The sequence below is a fragment of the Suricata suricatta genome, chromosome 8 (assembly GCF_006229205.1).
Source record: "Suricata suricatta isolate VVHF042 chromosome 8, meerkat_22Aug2017_6uvM2_HiC, whole genome shotgun sequence".
Classification (NCBI taxonomy): Eukaryota; Metazoa; Chordata; class Mammalia; order Carnivora; family Herpestidae; genus Suricata; species Suricata suricatta.
In genome coordinates, this window is record NC_043707.1 from 65,216,723 (window position 1) to 65,232,248 (window position 15,526).

The 15,526-nt window shown below is 39.7% G+C and overlaps 1 pseudogene; it reads left to right on the forward strand.

The window, feature by feature from the left end:
- Nucleotides 1-1,418: 1,418 nt before the first annotated feature.
- Nucleotides 1,419-7,398, forward strand: LOC115297631 (annotated as a pseudogene).
- The last annotated feature ends 8,128 nt before the right edge of the window (nt 7,399-15,526 follow it).

Here is a 15,526-nt window from a genome sequence, read left to right on the forward strand (position 1 = left end):
AGATCATAAGTAGAAGGTAGAAATTGTTATCTAAACTGAGGTGCTGCCATAACAAGAACTTAAATATTTAAAAGACAGATGGCAGGTACCAAGAAAACCATTTTCAGAGGATGGAAAGACAGCAATCCATGTTATGCAGTGATAAAACATTTCATAAGACTGTTTCCGACAGTTCATTTGGGAGACAGATCATGTAATAAATTTGTAGCTTAAGCGACAGACTGGAAAAAAAAAGGAATGTTTTATGTTCATTTCTGTTGGCTTGCATTTGACAAAATACTACAAAAAAAGGAATGAGGTGAAAAAAGAATTGACTGGTTTGCAAGCAAGAATGAAGAGAATAAATAATCACCAATTTGAGGACTCAACAGGCAACTATTTCTCAACCCCAAATAATTAAAGGCAAAACTGAGGAATGCTTGCAATGACAAAGGATAACTAACGCTCAGCCTGAAGGCAATGCATCAAGTTAAAAGGATGGCTGTTTCACCAATTTTTTTACATCTCTGTATGGATTAATAAGGTCCCAGATCAAAGGTCCAACCAACTAAGGTTATTTAGATACAATGTCTCAGAGAAAAGAGACTAAGGGGAAGTGACTCTCACATCAAGTCTGATAAACTTTGTAATCACAATGAGAGACAGAGAGAGAGAGAGGGAGAGAGAAAATAAAGAATTATATCAAATGAGAACCATGCCTTGAAAGGAAATATGGAAACGACTACTGGCTTATTGAGCTGATGAAAATGACTAGTATGGGTATTTTTCCCTTTTCATTAAGTTTCTGAGAGAGTTGCAGTTTCAAAATAATTACTAGACTGGGCTAAATAAAGGAGATCATGACTCTTCACTCTTAGAGCTCCAATATCCCTGGAAAGAAAGGAGGAGGGCACATCCCCCGAACACCCATTCCAGGTACGGCCCAGGACAATAATGGAGAAAATCGTTCACAGAAAGAGGCAGGAGCAATGGAGAACAAACAACAAGGAAGTCACTGACGGGGCAGAGTCAGAGTTTAACGAACTCCTCATTCCCCAGGGTGATAGAAGGTCCTCAGAATAGCTGCTGCACAGAATTTCAGAACTGTCACAGATAGGGGTCTGCCTCTGCTACCTGTCTCCTTCCTGAAGGGAATCTTTCCAGCGGTTATCCTGTGCACGGGGACAGATAACTTGACTTTTCAGGCAGTAGGTTTTGTCAAAAGGAGCCACGTCTGTACCTAATGTGGAGGTTACTGCACATCACTCAGAGGTTCTGGGTTTCGATCTGGATGTCCTGACTAGTAGGAGCTTTTAGGTTGTCTACCTTGGCAAGCCGGTGCATGTATTTTGCATGAATGAGGAAGAATTAAATGAATATTTGGTAAGCAGAAGAAAACATTGCTTCTCCTCAATATTTGAATTTTTTCCCTTCCAGGCATGTGGTACTTCCTTGCCCCTTGGAAGCTAGAAGTGGCCATGAGATTTCTTCTGGCCAATAAACGGAATAGGAGTTACGAGTGTCACTCCCAGGAGGAAGGCTTCAAGAGCTCTTCTTGCAGGATTTGCCCTTCTCCCTTTCCGGCCATGGTTCCCAGCAATGTTTCAGGTAGTGAAGCTGCTGTGAATCTGCATCTTTTAGTGAGAACACCATGGAGCAGAGCCTCTCCTGTCCAAAGGTTGACTTGTAGCATGAGTAAGAAATAAGCTCTTGTCATTTTAAACTAAGATTCGGAGGATATTACTATAGCCTAACACAGAAGCAAACAAAAAAAGATAAACAGAAAACAGCTCGTATTAACTGAAAAAAAAAAAGGAAAAGCATATATCTTAAAATAATAAAATCTAAAAATGACAATCTTTAAAATAGATTTCTTTCCAAAATTTGGCTAAGTGGCTGGAAACAATCAATGTCTAGGAGAAAATTAGAAAACCTTCTGTTCATTACAAACCTGAGAGTTTGCAATGAATGTTTTAAAAAACTTCATAATCTTAATACCAGCTAGAGTTACACTGCACCACAAAACACATTGGCCAAGAGCCAAGGTGGAGTGGGATTGTTGAGAACACATGAAGTGACTCCTCAAAGTGGTAGCCAAGGTGATAATAACATTGAGATTTCCAGTGAGAACGGTGACCAAATCCTTTCCATACACTCATCCAGAACCTAACAGGGCCTGACATGTAAATAGGCACATGTTAAGTATTTATTTGGATACAGCTGAACCCAGTTGCTCACTTGACAATCTAATCTCCAGGACCAGCTTATAGAGCTAGGCTATCCTTAATTCGGGCTGTCAGTGGGGGTAGCACAGAGGTAGTGAGGGAAGTGATTCTGGTGTGGCAAAAGGCAAGCTAGGCTGCTAACCCCCAGGTCTTTATTCCAGGAATAAATAAAATTAAAAAATCCTAGTCCCTTTGTTCATACTGCTAACGACTCATATGTCCTTGTGATTTAGTTTCATGAGACAATAGATTTTCTTTTTGCCTAAGTGAGTCGTGATGAAGTTTTGTCACCCTCAAAAAATGCCATCTACTATAATCCTTTCTCAATGAATTAACATAACAGATATGAACAAATAATTATAAAACAGTGCCAAGGGGTATTGTGGTGCATGTAAAAGGGACAAGCCTAAAAGTCTAGTAAAGTAGTTGGGCATAGTGGATAGTCCTGATGTAAGCAAGCAAACTTTGAGGCTCAGTGACTTGTTGACCCAGGGAGAAGTGTTGGAATGTTCTATGATCAGATCCATACCTGAGTGTCAGAAGTCCAGGAAGACAAGAAGAGTCTAAATTCAAGAGTGTCAGCAAAGGCAAGGAGAACCAAAGGATTCAGCTGTTTGGCCAGTATTAGGTTTCCCGTTGTGTGTAAGCAGGTAGATTTGTGTTTGCAAGAAAAGAAAGTGCCTCACAGATGTTAGAAAACCCAATCACAGAGGGTGGGGGACTCCTAACACACCAGCTAGGGAGGCCACAGCAGCCCTGGGCTGCTGGACCATCTGTAAAATGTGTTTGGTCCAGTTTGCTGATTGGCTCCATCCCTAAAAAGCAATGAAAAGATAGCTCCCAGATGCCAGCCAACTTGTACCACTGTGAAAACCTTTTAGGCCAAACCTATAGCTAGAAAGAATAGCTTAAAGTAAACTATTTTAAAAAAGAGTATTTTTATCAGATGTTCTCTAAATGAAATAGTCTATATCTAATTACTGCAAGCAGCCCAACTAAGATATTTTTATTACTTAGATGTACCTTAAAAATATTTTTATTGGACCTCGAGGGTGTCATGCTAAGTGAAATAAGTCAGGCAGAGAAGGACAGATACCATATGTTTGCACTCATAGGTCTAACAGGAGAACAGGATAAACCTAATGGAAGACCAGGGGGAGGGGAAGAGGGAAAGAGAGTTGGGGAGAGAGAGGGACACAAAACTTGAGAGACTATTGAATACTGAAACTAATGGAGGGTTGAAGGGGGAGGGGGAGGGGGGAAAGAGGTGGTGGTGATGGAGGAGGCACTTGTAGGGGAAGAGCACTGGGTGTTGTATGGAAACCAATTTGACAATAAACTATTAAAACAATTTTTTATTGTAAAAAATTCTCATATACACAGAAATAGAGAGGTTAGCATAGTTAACTTCCACATACCCATGACTGATCTAAATAATTATCAAGTTTTACCATATTTATTTCATCTGTCCTTTTTATTTTTTTAATTTATTTTTAAATATTTTCTTTTTTAAAGTTTATTTATTTTGAGAGAGAGAGAAGCACATGTGAGGGAGGGGCAGAGAGAGAGGGAGAGAGAGAATCCCAAGCAGGGATTCAACACTGCCAACGCAGAGCCTGATGCAGGGCTTGATCTCACAAACGATAATATCATGATCTGAGCAGAAATCCAGAGTTGGACACTTAATCGACTGAGCCACCCAAGTGCCCCTAAAGATTTTATTGTTAAGTACTGTCTACACCCAACATGGAGCTTGAACTTACAGCCCCCAAGATCAAGAGTCCCATGCTCTACTGATGGAGATGGACAGGCACTCTTCACCTGTTTTTATTGTTGAAGTATTTTAAGGCAAATCTCAGACATCATTTCACCCTCACGTATTGCAGTATACATTTTTTAAGAAAGGTCATGTTTTTGCACTACCACCACACTATTGTCACACTGTAGCAAATGGTGTTGGTGCTTTTTCCCATATCACTTTGGCTCTTACCATTTCAGTGTGTATTCTTTGCCTGAGGGCTTTCTCTGGCCCCTGGAGAGGCCCCTCTGCCTTCCTCTCCCTTGGGCACAGCTGAACCAGTGCCTGAGGGGAGTTGGAATGTAAGTAACCAAGATCCCTTGGCCTGTGGGTAGGGATTAGCTCTGAGGTATTTTCACACTATTTCCCCAACTACATCAGTGAGATTAAGTTCCACTTGCCCACAGTGGTTAGGTTGCTTAGTAGGGCAGCTTTTATTGGCTTCTAGTCCTTCCTGTCTCACTTTCTTCTCCTCTTCCAGTGTCTTCTGGGATCCTTTCTCAACCATACTTCTTGCATTTAAATCTTTATCTCTGGGTCTGGGAGAACCCAAACTGAGAAACTCATGTAACCAAACTTACAATAATTCTTTGGTGTCATCTAATTGAGATTTTCCTAATTGTGTCAAAATTATCTACTTATAATTGGTTTGTTGAAATCAGATTTTTAAACCAGTTGCATTTGGTTGTTTCTTGAGCTTCTTTTAATCCAGAGTAGTCTCTCCTCTCTTACACTTTTTTGATGCCATCGACTTGATTACAGACACCAGTTGTCCTATTGAATTCACCCTATTCTGGACTTGTCTGCTTGCTTTGCTGTGTTCCTTTATCTCATCTATTTCCTATGATGGAAATTAGCTTTAGAAACTTGCAGATTTCACTTTTTTGGGAGGCAAGAATGCTTCACAAGTAGTATTGTCAACATCATAGCAATCGCTTTAGGAGACACATACTGCCTGGTTGTCCTACTTTTTTTTTTTATGGTTTTTTTTTTTAATTTATTTTTGAGAGAGAGAGAGAGAGAGAGAGAGAGAGAGAGAGAGAGAGAGAGACAGTGCAAGCATAGGAGGAACAGAGAGAAAGGCAGACACAGAATCCAAAGACAGGCTCCAGGCTCTGAGCTAGCTGTCAGCACAGAGCCCGACACAGGGCTCAAACTCATAAACTGTGAGATCATGACCTACCTGAGCTGAAGCTTAACCAACTGAGCCACCCAGGTGCCCTGGTTGTCCTGCTTTATAGGAGACTAAGATTGATAAGTGGGTTCAGCTGGTTCATCTCAGAGGGTTCAACAGGAAGCCGTGCTGCTTAAGATTCGTGTTCCATAAAACACTGTTCTCTGACTTCAAAGGGCAGCTGCTATGTTCACAGTGAACATTTTGTAGGGTAAAATAATTTTAAACAAGTTTTAAACCATTAACTCTTTCATGTCTTAGAACATACTCTAAGCTGTTTTATAAGGAAAACTCTGTCCCACTCACAGCTTGGATCACACTCAACACATTGTTAGAATGGGAACTAGTCGCCACCCCTTCCATGAAGTCTTATTAACCCCTTACATCCCCCCCCCAAAACCATGAATATTGCAACATGCCAGGCAATGGAGTAGGTACCAAGGATATAAGAGTAAGCTGATCAGTCTTTCTGCTCAAAGAACTTGATAGTCTTCTAAGGATCTTACGAGTGATACAATGGTAAGCACATAGAGTGGTACCTAATTTTGAGGAAGGATGTCATTAGGAAACTCTTCTTGGAGAAAGTGATATTTAAATTGAAACCTACATGGTAAGTTCTTAAAGAATAACTGCCAGGAAAAGCAAAGGTTTCCTTTTCTTGAAACTAATGTGTTTTTTCTTAAGGAAAGCGTGGGTCACATAATTGTTAACTTTTTGCTTTGATCCCTAATAATTTCAATTTTGAGACTTTAACTATGTAGGACATGATAGTTTGCATATTTCATTCCAAATGTATCTTGGTCTTGCTTTTCTTTTTATTCTTTTCCTGACTTTTAAATGTTTATATGTTATTTTTCTGTTCCAATTATACATATTTTTGAAGCTACCTCAAATCCCAATCTCTTTCACTTATATTTAAAAACAGGAACAAAAAATTTCCCATATTGGGCTGGATGAGGGATGAATCTAACTTCATCAAAAATGGTCATAATGATCTTTTCCATGAGGGCACCTGGGTGGCTCAGCCTTTAAGCATCTGATTTTGGCTCAGGTCATGATCTCACGGTTCATGAGTTCGAGTCCCAATATTGGGTGAGCTCAAGCCCTGCTTCTGGTGAACTCGAGCCCCACATCCGGTGAGCATGAACCACACTTTGGGTAAGCTTGAGCCCTGCTTTGGGTGAGCCCTGCCTCTCCCCGCCCCCCCCCTCCCCGGCACCCGGTCCTGCCCCTATCTCACTTGAGCCCTCTCTCTCTCAAAAAAAGGATCTTTCCCATGCTACCTAGGGAGGAGTCTATATGGGATTGTTCTGCATTCCTGTCATAACTTAAAAGGGAAACTTTCACAAGGTCCATGCCCTTGATGTCCTGCAAATATAGGAGGATGTCCTCAAATTCCTTGCAGCAGGAACCCACTGAAGTGGCACCATCCAAATGAAACTGTACATCTATAAAAGGAAAAGTGATGGCCTTTATCATAAATCTGAAGAGAACCTAGAAGAAGCTTCTACTAGCAGCTCATGTCATTGTTGCCACTGAAAACCCAGCTGATGGCAGGGTCATATCATACAGAAACACTGGCCAACAAACTGTGCTGAAGTTTGCTGCTGCTACTGGAGCCACTCACTCCTCTTGCTGGCCACTTCACTCCCAGAACCTTCACTCCTAGAACTAACCAGATTCTGCAGCCTTCAGAGACCCGAGACTTTTGGTGGTTACTGATCTCCAGGCTGACCACCAGCCTCTCACAGAGATATCCTATGTTAACCTGTCTACCATCACTCTAACACAGGCTCTCCTCTGCACGATGTGGACATTGCCATGCCATCCGTTGCAACAGGGAAGCTCACTCAGTGGGTCTGATGTGGTGGATACTGGCCTGGGAAGTTCTGAGCATGTGTGGCACCATTTCCCGTGAATGGCCATGGGAGGTCATGCCTGATCTTTACTTCTATGGAGATCCCGAAGAGATCGAAAAGGAAGAGCAGGCCACTGCAGAAAAGGCTGTGAGCAAGGAGCAATTTCCAGGTGAATGACTGTTCCAGCTCCTGAGTTCACTACTATTCAACCTGAAGCTGCAGACTGGTCTGGAGGCAGGCAGGTACCCTCTGTGCCTATTCAGTGTTTTGTACTGAAGACTGCAGCATTCAGCCTGCCACTGTAAACTGGTCTCAGCTCCTACCGCTCAGGCCCCTGAATGGGTAGGAACAACCACTGAGTGATCTTGCTCTTTCACAAAGGCAATCAAAATAGAAGAAGGTTGACAGAAAACAAAAATCATCTTAGGGAGGACATGTAACTTTCATCTCTGCTACCAGCCATTAGTCCCTGAGGGAGAGTGATATAGGGGAAAGTGAAATGGAATCAGAGATATGCTTAACTCCTATATCTGACAAGGTTAGTATCAACCTTAGTTTGAAATCCTATAGAAAGAATTTTCAGGGATTCCAGGATCTTCCTAAATTAATACCAACACCTGTTTTTCGTATGTTTGGTTTGAACTTAATCATTATATTAATTAAGATCTCTCTGGCTGTAACCAACAGATAATTGACTTACAGTTTGTATTATTTCCTGAGGCTTCCATAACAAACTATCACAAACTGGATGGCTTAAAACAACAGAAACCCATTTTCTCACTGTTCGGGAGGCCAAAAGCCCAAAATCGAGGTGTTAGAATCATTCTCCCTTTGCGGGTTCTCGAGGAGAAGCCTTTACCTCTTCCAGCTTCTGGTGGCTCCACGTGGTCCGTAGATCATCACTGCGTAATTCCAGTCTCTGCCTCTGTGTTCACATGGCCTTCTCCAGCACTTTCATCTCTCCTCCTGTCTTTTATGTTACTGGATTAAGGGCTCACCCAGATAATCCAGGATCATCTTATCTCAAGACCCTTAATTATGTCTGCAAAGACCTTTTCTCCAAATAAGGTCACATTCATAGCTTCTGGGGCTTAGGGTATAGACATGTCTTCTTGGGGCCACCATTCAATCACTCAGTGGCCTAAACAATGAAACCATTTTCATTATCTTACATAAAAGGAAGTTTGATGTGATCGGCAATTTAGGATTGGTGTGGCTCAGTTATCCCTTCAGAGACCAGGGCTCTTTCTTTCCCCCTCCATAGTTCTCAGCATGTTAAGTTTTGTTCTGCAGCCTGCTGCCTTAAGATTAGAGGACAGCTGCCCCAACTCCAGGCTCCACATCCCTCAGAGAACCGCAAACAAAGCAGGCAGGGAGAAAAGGAGAAAGTAACAAGACTTCTCCCTGAAGCCTCTGTAGCTTCCTTCTATGCCCTATCATGGTCAACAGAAATGTATTATTGGCAAAGAGGGAAGGGGATGCCATGACAGCCCTGGATCTATCAGGATACATGCACCGGGGTACACTGCCACACTGAAACTTTAGTTTTGATAATAAAAAAAGGGGAGATGGCTATTGTGTAAGCAACTAACAATATTTGCTATAATTTTCAAATGTATTTCCTGAAGACTATTAATAAAACTCACCAGTCCTTTTATCTACCAATTTACATAAATTCCTTCAACCAATGTTTATAACACCTACTATATCTTGGGTACTGTGATAGAAGCAGGAGTCTCAAGATCATCAAGATATAGTCCCTGTCCTCAAGGAGCTCTTGGTTGAGTTGAATAAGAGATAAAAACACAGTAATTCCAGGACAGCGTGACAAATGCTATATTAGAGATACGTACCTGGTGCATTGGGGGAACATAATAGATTGCAGCATCCTGAAAGGCAACCCTTGAGTTTTTGAGAAGTAATTAATCAGAGGAAAAGATGGGGGTATGTAATGGCATTCTAGAGAGAAAAGAACATGCAGAATGACAAAAGTGATTGGAAAACACTGTTACACCTTTGTGAAACCACAAAATTTTTAAATAGCTAGTGTGGAGAACTATGTGGGTAACAGGAAGGCAGGTCAAGCTAGAAGGATGGGTGGAAGCTAGATGGTGAAGGGCTATAAGTAGTGAAATAAGAAAATGACACTTGATCCCATAATCTATGGGGAATTATTGAAAGACTTCAATCAAAGAAAAAATAGACTGTTTTAGAAGGATTACTCTGACAGTAGTTAAATGTATCTGACTGCATTACTGGATAGATGGATGTGTCATTTCTAAAAATGGCAAGTGCAAGTAGAGGGAAGAAGATACTAAGTTCAAGTGTGTATTTTAAAGTGTGAAATACCTGGCCCAAAGAGATCCTTCTCTCTTTCCCTCTCTCTCACTCGCTCTATTTTTCTTGTCTTCTAATTTACATGCAACCTACCATGTCTTGTGGACCTTTAGCCTCTATTTTTTATTTCATTTCCATTATCTTAAAAAAAAGATATCCTTGGATTAGAAAGGAATACATCAAAATGTTCCCAGTGGCTGTCTTTGTGGTGGGATTATATGACCTTAAAGAAAATACCTTTCAGTATTTCCCAAAGTGAGCATTTTACATGCATCTAAAGACCAAATGCCCTCAATTCTAACTGCCTGAGATGGTTTCATTTCAGAACCAGTATTTTCCCCCTAGACATGGCATCTTCTTAAGTAATTTTAAGTAAATGCCAAGTTTTCTTAAACTGTCAATTAAATTTTAAAATTTCACATTGAATTGTTTTTGGTCATACTTTCAATTTCTTATCAACACACTTAGCACAATCTTGCAATCATTTGCTAATCAGTCTTTAAATATCTCCTTGAAAAAAGTCTCGCTTTATTCATCTTAGTAGGCCCAAGACCTAAATACCCAGCAGAAAGATATTTAATCAATACGTACTGAATTGGAATGTAGAATGTCCATCATCGTTTCTAGTGCCAAGCTCAGTGCCAATGTCCAATAAACATTAGTGGAGCTATATTTCGACTTTTGGCCAGTACTCTACCAAAGTCCTACATAATCACTCAGTGGCAAAAATAAATTTCCATTCTCTCAAACAGTATCTTTTGTCACACTATCTGTGTGTATGTATCAAAACATGTATATACATACACATTTATATGTACACATACATATTTTTTTTCTCTAATAGGTTTAAAGATCCCTCTACCACTGTACCTTTGAAAGATTGCTAAGTCAGGAAGCTTTTCTAATTTACTAGTGAGAAAACTAAGGCTGAAAGTTACCTAAGATTACAAGTACTGTAATTCTAGATACTGATTCAAAAAAAAAATCTCTTATTTATTGTATCAAATGTTTAAAAGCATAAGACAGAAACTCTTCTATCCTAAAATTCCATTCTGTGCAGAACTATTGTGAGTGCTATGATTACTATATTCCTTTTGTAAGCCAAGTTTATAATGCCATGTTCTAGATATTGTGGTGTGTTCAGCATCATCCCCACAATTTTATTGTATTGCAAGGGCTGGGAAACCTATGAATTTTCTTGGCCTCCCTAGCCAGCAGGAATCCTGTTCAGGATTCAGTCAACGGTGGGCATGTGCAAGAGACTGGGAAGCTAAAGGAAGAAAGAAACACTTTTCTAGCTCAGGCAGTGGTGGCACCAGCTGAGCTGCACCCTCTTGTCATACAGTTTGCTCCTGTGGCACCTCAGTAGCAGCTAAACATGGGCGTCTGGTAGTTTGCATCAACAGCATGGGGGCAGGGAGCCATGGGCAGTGTGGGGTCTTGCAGGAGTTGAATTCTGCAAACAACTGTAGGCTCCAGGGGAAGAAGCAGCTTCCTACAGTTCCTCATCACTGGCTAATTTGACCTCTTTTAGCTCCTCCAGCCTTTCCAACAATTTTGTTATCTAATTTCCTGTATTAAAACCCTCTTCACTTAAAATACCTCAAGTAGCTTCTATTTTCTAATTATGTGGCAGAACATTTTATCTGACGTTCCCAGAAATGGAGAATGTGCTATCCTGGGAAAATTATTTTTCTAGGTAAGTTTAAAACTTTCAGGACTAAAATATCAATTTTCCTGAACATTTTTATTAAATGACTCATATATGGTCTTTTCTTCCTAAACACAATACTTAAAAGGCATTTTTCTTCTTTTCCATTATTATCACCATTGAATATTAACTGAGTAGCTCCCTTGTTTTAGGTACCACATTAAAGCTCCAAGAACAGGATGGTGGAGAACACCAGACTAAATTAGTACTGTCCGCAAGCAGATACTTAAAAGTTCAATTGCAAAAACCTTTACTATGACAGTTACTAGAGATATGGAGATGATGATGATGATGATATGATTACTGTCGCCTAGATACTCTCATGGAAAAATATGTAAGCAAACAAATCATAATAAGGAACGATAGATACAAAAACAGAAATAGGTACTACAGGCACAGATTATATGCAGGAAATAAAGGGTTATTGACTGTACTTGAGGGTATCAGGGAAGGCTCTAGATGTAGGCTGAAATGCAAGCTGGATTTTGCAGTTTGAATATTTGTCAGAAAACAATAAAAAAGCATTTCAGAGCAAAGAACAAGCATGTGCAAAGACAAGTGTGACAGCTAGTGTCTAAAGACAGCTCCTTCTCCCAACAATTCATCCCCCTCCTGGATGTTTCTACATCCTCCTCCTGTATTCTCCCCCACTATCCAAAAGTAGAGCATGAAAACATTTGAACTGAAAAGGCATGAGGCAAAGAAGCAATTACTATTCGTTTATATGAAAAAATCTTTGAGCATTCCCAGACTGAAAAAATAACCTCCCTTAGGCTTTTCTGACACCATGGGACACATCTTGCTGATGGATACACAAAATAAGTCAGGATAAAGCAGAGATGCTCACAGACTCAGTTCAAAGCTATGGTGGCTCGATGCTGAGAGGCTGAGTGTAGTTCCCTGGGAAGGAGGTAGCGATGGGACTCTGCCGCTCAGCGTGCACGCTGCCTCTCTGTAAGGTTCTCTCTGCCAAACAAACACTGAATGCTATTTTCCCTTTTCACCTTTCTTTGTAAAAGCAAAGATCCTCTTCGGATTTCTTTTGGTTAGTAAAAACAGGTACTAATGTAGGACTTCCGTAAAAGTGAGTAGTATAACTTGAACGTTTGAAAAGCCAGAGATACCTGTATCCTCTTCCTTTGAGTCTAGGCTGTCCTTGAAATAGTTCTGGCCACTAGAATGTGGTGGTAGGAACGTTTTGGGATGTCTGAGCCCAGGGCTTAAGAGGACCTGCAGTCCACTTCCTTCCCTTGGGAACACTCTGGAGACACTCCTTCTTAGAATCCCACCATCCTCTAAGAAGTTCAAGCCATATGGAGAATCAAGGAGTTGCAACTGACCATTCCAGCTGAGATCCCAACCAACGGTGCCAACCACCAGCCGGGTGAGGGAGTCACCTTGGACATGTCATTCCAGTTGCGCCCTCTGTTGACCACAGCCTCAGACAGCAGCATGTGAAGCAGAACCACTCAGCTGAGCCCAGCAAATTCACAGAACTGTGAGAAATAATGATGGTTGTTTTCAGCTGCTGAGTGTGAAGTACCTCCTTATGCAATAACGAGGCTCCTGCACGAGCCAGTCGGCAGATGAGTGAGTTGGAGGCTCCAAGAGAGTTCTCCTAGTTCCTCATCCTTGGGCAATACCGTCTGCCTTTCTTTTTGGTTCTTCCAGTTCTTCCAGTAACTGTATTATCTAATTCCTTGTATTAAATCACTGTTTTCTTGAAATCCCTTGATTGTCTTCTGTTTTTCTGGTTAATTTTGTGGTTATAACTTTTTGTTATCCTGTATTCCTAGGACCAGAGAACGTGCTATGCCTGGAGCAAGGGAGATTTTCTAATAATTTCAACCTTTTAGGTACTGAAATATCATATTCCTGAGAATTTTTCTCTCAGGAGAAAAATACCTTTCTTTTTAAACATGGCACATGAAACGTAATAATTTCTCTTCTTTTTCATTACCATCATCATCAAATATTTACTGAGTACCCGTATATTGTATGACAGCTCTAGGAGCATCTAGACAGCTCCATAGAGCATCACGTGAAATGAGGGCCAACCACAAGTAGATATTTATAAGTTCAACTAAAAAACTTTACTGTAACAGTTGCTAGGGATGCTGAAATAATATGATCCCTGTCCTTTGGCAGCTCTCACTGTAATGCAAATAATTTGTAAACAAACAAATTACAGTATAGTATTATGGATTTGAAAACAGAAATATGTATCATAGGCGAAGCCAGAGAAAGAGTAACTATGCACTGAGGAATTAGGGAAAACTTTACATTGGAGCTAAAATTTAGCTGTGTCTTGCTGTATGGTTAGAAACCTGCGAGGTGAAGTGAAGAAAAGATCAATCCAGGGTGGGGAAGAAGCATGCAAAGGTAGTAAAGTGTACAAGAGACAGCATTATACTGCCCATATTTCAGTGCAATTGAGAAAAATGTAGAAAAAGTTGAATCACGTTATGAAAGATACTTTATGTAATGCTTGGAGGAGTTTGGACTATCATAATACTATGATCGCTGAGGAGCAGAGGAGTCTCATAGTCACATATGTGTTTTAGAGAAACAACACTGCTAGCAATGTGAAGGAGGGTTCAGAACAAGGAGGGACTGGCAGCCAAGGCCAGTTAGGGGCTACAGCAAGATGCAGGTGAGAATATCAATAGGCTGTGGATTAAGGCTTCTAGCCGCCCAATCTTCAAAAGAGCACGACTAGAATATTTCCAGCGTTAAAGGTGGAGGCAGCACTTTCTCTAAGTCTTATCTTCATATACTAATAGCTGTTGATTTATCAGTGCCATTAAAAAACACATCCTTAATTTCAAAATTCTAAATAAGGGGCCACAATTACCAGATTTTATTTCCTATTTGCATAATAGTAAGCTTGTTATTGGGATATAAACAAATAGGGGCCTTGTAATTAAATTCTTAAACTTGGCTTTGGTTGGGAGCTTACTCTAAAGAATTCCAAAATTCTGCAATATTTGGCTAAGATGAAATTCTAGAAAACTGATTCCAAGTCATATTTTTCTATAGTCTTAAAAGTATTTTTTGATCAGAAGAAAAGTCTTATATAAAACCTATACAATAAACCAACTTCCTGAAATAGTTTCTTTAATAATATTTCGTATTCTTCATAACACTGAATCATTTGGACAACAGTGAGCAGAAAGAGGAAACCCAAAACCAGACATTACCTCTGTCTCCTCAGAGTGAGCTCTGTAATTATCTTGCAATAGCACACAATTTTGCTATCCTCAGGATGGCTTATAATTTTTTTAATGACTTCAAATAAAGATATAAAGATTCATCCCAGTTTCCCCAGAGTACTTTTGGAGAGAAAGCAGAATAATCTAGTGGAAGAAACATAGTCCTTAGAACAACTTAGATTCTTCTTAAAAACTTTTTTAAAATGTTTGTTTCTGAGACAGCATGAGTGCTTGCTAGATTTGTATGACTTTATTATTATTTCTTTAATGTTTATTTATTTTTGAGGGAGAAAGAGACAGAGTCAGACCATGAGTGGGGGAGGATCAGAGAGAATGGGAGACACAGACTCTGAAGCAGGATCCAGACTCTGGGCTATCAGCACAGAACCCAAAGTGGGGTTCGAACTCATAAATTGTAAGATCATGACCTGAGCCAAAGTTGGACACTTAATTGACTGAGCCACCCAGGCACCCCAGTTTCTTTTAAATTAGTTTCCTTATTTATAAAATGTAAAGACAGACCAAACATTGGCTACCATTATATGTATGATTTAACTGCATATATAAACCTTAGGCTTATAAAACATACCCTATCCTGTGTAGTACAACAAATAAATGCCTCTAAAATAAATTTTATTGTTATCTCATTTTTTTAAATTTTAAATTTTGTTGTTTCTTCTTACTTTGACTATCCTACTATACCCTACTACATGGATGCTGGAAGTTTATTAATGACATAAATATGATGCTAATGGTATCTTTTACAGGGACAAGAAAAAAAACGTATGAGAAATATCTTGCATAGCCACATAATTTTAAGTCTGCCTTATTTTCCTTTAGTAGAGGATTTTAGCCACCTTAAAAGCAAGCACAGTTTCTTGATCCATCACTAGAAATTTCCTTTCTAATACTATCTCTCTCCCTCTATCACCAAATCCCGATAAAAATCTCTCAATCACACTAAAATCACTAAAATTAAAATGTTTTTCTGGAAAATCTAGCTCCACTACAAATTTCATATCAGTAACAAATAAGTACTATTCATATGAAATACACAAAAGCAGGAAACATACTAGATAATAGGAAATGAAAAGGAAATAGCCATGGACTATATTTTTTCCACATCTACTACACTATGCATAATATATAAAGCTTCATAAATAAAATACTATACCTTACATGTCTATTACTTTATTTTTAGTTTATTGATTTTGAAAGAGAGAGAGAGGAA